The sequence below is a fragment of the Schistocerca gregaria genome, unplaced genomic scaffold (genome assembly GCF_023897955.1).
Source record: "Schistocerca gregaria isolate iqSchGreg1 unplaced genomic scaffold, iqSchGreg1.2 ptg000387l, whole genome shotgun sequence".
NCBI classification, from domain to species: domain Eukaryota; kingdom Metazoa; phylum Arthropoda; class Insecta; order Orthoptera; family Acrididae; genus Schistocerca; species Schistocerca gregaria.
The window spans coordinates 3,384,905-3,387,689 of record NW_026061829.1 but is presented as its reverse complement, the minus strand read 5'-3'; positions in this window follow the sequence as shown (position 1 = coordinate 3,387,689).

Below are 2,785 nucleotides of genomic sequence, written 5' to 3'. Positions count from 1 at the left end.
ACATGAGCTAGGACCTTAAGTTTCTGCATGAAAGGAGGACTAGCAGCCGAGTTGCACGGGAGAATGTGAAAAGTGTTCATATGTAGTAAAAACCTGAGAAATCCGTCCGTTTTCGTCATTTGTTATCGAATCGACTTAAAGCCAGATCGTCACATTGGCCGCTCTTCTCTCTGAAACGGTTGTAGTTATCGTCTGCAAAGCTATGTCGCGTGTTGCCGTAGGCGTAAACAGGAAAAGCACCATAGTAGAACACAGATGATGCTTCTAAGTTGATGTAATAGCCACTAATAAGTAGTCCAATTCCAGATTTAGGTATCGATTATTGACTTTTTAGCTGGCTTTCGTGCCTTGGACATGAGCTAGGGCTTTAAGATTCTGCATAAATGGAGGACTAGCAGCCGAGTTGCACGGGAGAATGTGAAAAGTGTTCATATGTAGTAAAAACCTGAGAAATCCGTCCGTTTTCGTCATTTGTTATCGAATCGACTTAAAACCAGATCGTCACATTGGCCGCACTTCTCTCTGAAAAGGTTGCACTCATCGTCTGCAAAGCTATGTCGCATGCTGCGGTATGCGGAGACACTAAAAGCACCATAGTAGAACACAGACGAAGCTTCTATGTTGACGTAATAGCCGGTAAGATGTAGTCCAATTCAAGATTTACGTATCGTTTATTGACTTTTTAACTGGCTTTGGTGCCTTGGACATGAGATAAGACCTTGACATTCTGCATAAAAGGAGCACTAGCAGCCGAGTTGCACGGGAGAATGTGAAAAGTGTTCATATGTAGTAAAATCATGAGAAATCCGTCCGTTTTCGTCATTTGTTATCGAATCGACTTAAAGCCAGATCGTCACATTGGCCGCTCTTCTCTCTGAAACGGTTGTACTTATCGTCTGCAAAGCTATATCACGTGCTGCGGTATGCGGTGACACTAAAGTCACCACAGTAGAACACAGATGAAGCTTCTGAGTTAATGTAATATCCAGTAAGATGTAGTACAATTCAAGTTATAGGTATCGATTATTGACTTTTTAGCTGGCTTTGGTGCATTGGACATGAGCTAGGACGTTAAGATTCTGCATGAAAGGTGGACTAGCAGCCGAGTTGCACGGGAGAATGTGAAAAGTGTTCATATGTAGTAAAAACCTGAGAAATCCGTCCGTTTTCGTAATTTGTTATCGAATCGACTTAAAGCCAGATCGTCACATTGGCCGCTCTGCTCTCTGAAACGGTTGTACTTATCGTCTGCAAAGCTATGTCGCGTACTGCGGTATTCGGAGACACTAAAAGCACCATAGTAGAACATAGGTGAAGCTCCTAAGATGATGTAATAGCCAGTAAGGGGTAGTACAATTCAAGTTTTAGGTATCGGTTATTGACTTTTTAGCTGGCTTTGGTGCCTTGGACATGTGCAAGGACCTTAAGTTTCTGCATGAAAGGAGGACTAGCAGCCGAGTTGCACGGGAGAATGTGAAAAGTGTTCATATGTAGTAAAAACCTGAGAAATCCGTCCGTTTTCGTCATTTGTTATCGAATCGACTTAAAGCCAGATCGTCACATTGGCCGCTCTTCTCTCTGAAACGGTTGTAGTTATCGTCTGCAAAGCTATGTCGCGTGTTGCCGTAGGCGTAAACAGGAAAAGCACCATAGTAGAACACAGATGAAGCTTCTAAGTTGATGTAATAGCCAGTAATAAGTCGTCCAATTCAAGATTTAGGTATCGATTATTGACTTTTTAGCTGGCTTTCGTGCCTTGGACATGAGCTAGGGCTTTAAGATTCTGCATAAAAGGAGGACTAGCAGCCGAGTTGCACGGGAGAATGTGAAAAGTGTTCATATGTAGTAAAAACCTGCGAAATCCGTCCGTTTTCGTCATTTGTTATCGAATCGACTTAAAACCAGATCGTCACATTGGCCGCACTTCTCTCTGAAAAGGTTGCACTCATCGTCTGCAAAGCTATGTCGCATGCTGCGGTATGCGGAGACACTAAAAGCACCATAGTAGAACACAGACGAAGCTTCTATGTTGACGTAATAGCCGGTAAGATGTAGTCCAATTCAAGATTTACGTATCGATTATTGACTTTTTAACTGGCTTTGGTGCCTTGGACATGAGATAAGACCTTGACATTCTGCATAAAAGGAGGACTAGCAGCCCACTTGCACGGGAGAATGTGAAAAGTGTTCATATGTAGTAAAAACCTGAGAAATCCGTCCGTTTTCGTCATTTGTTATCGAATCGACTTAAAGCCAGATCGTCACATTGGCCCCTCTTCTCTCTGAAACGGTTGTACTTATCGTCTGCAAAGCTATGTCGCGTGCTGCGGTATGCGGAGACACTAAAATCACCATAGTAGAACACAGATGAAGCTTCTAAGATGATGCAATAGCCAGTAAGAAGTAGAACAATTCAAGTTTTAGGTATCGATTATTGACTTTTTAGCTGGCTTCGGTACCTTGGACATGAGCTAGGACCTTAAGATTCTGCATGAAAGGAGGACTAGCAGCCGAGTTGCACGAGAGAATGTAAAAAGTGTTCATATGTAGTAAAAACCTGAGAAATCCGTCCGTTTTCGTCATTTGTTATCGAATCGACTTAAAGCCAGATCGTCACATTGGCCGCTCTTCTCTCTGAAACGGTTGTACTTATCTTCTGCAAAGCTATGTCGCGTGTTACCGTAGGCGGAAACAGTAAAAGCACCATAGTAGAACACAGATGAAGCTTCTACGTTGATGTAATAGCCAGTAAGAAGTAATCCAATTCAAGTTTTAGGTACTGAAT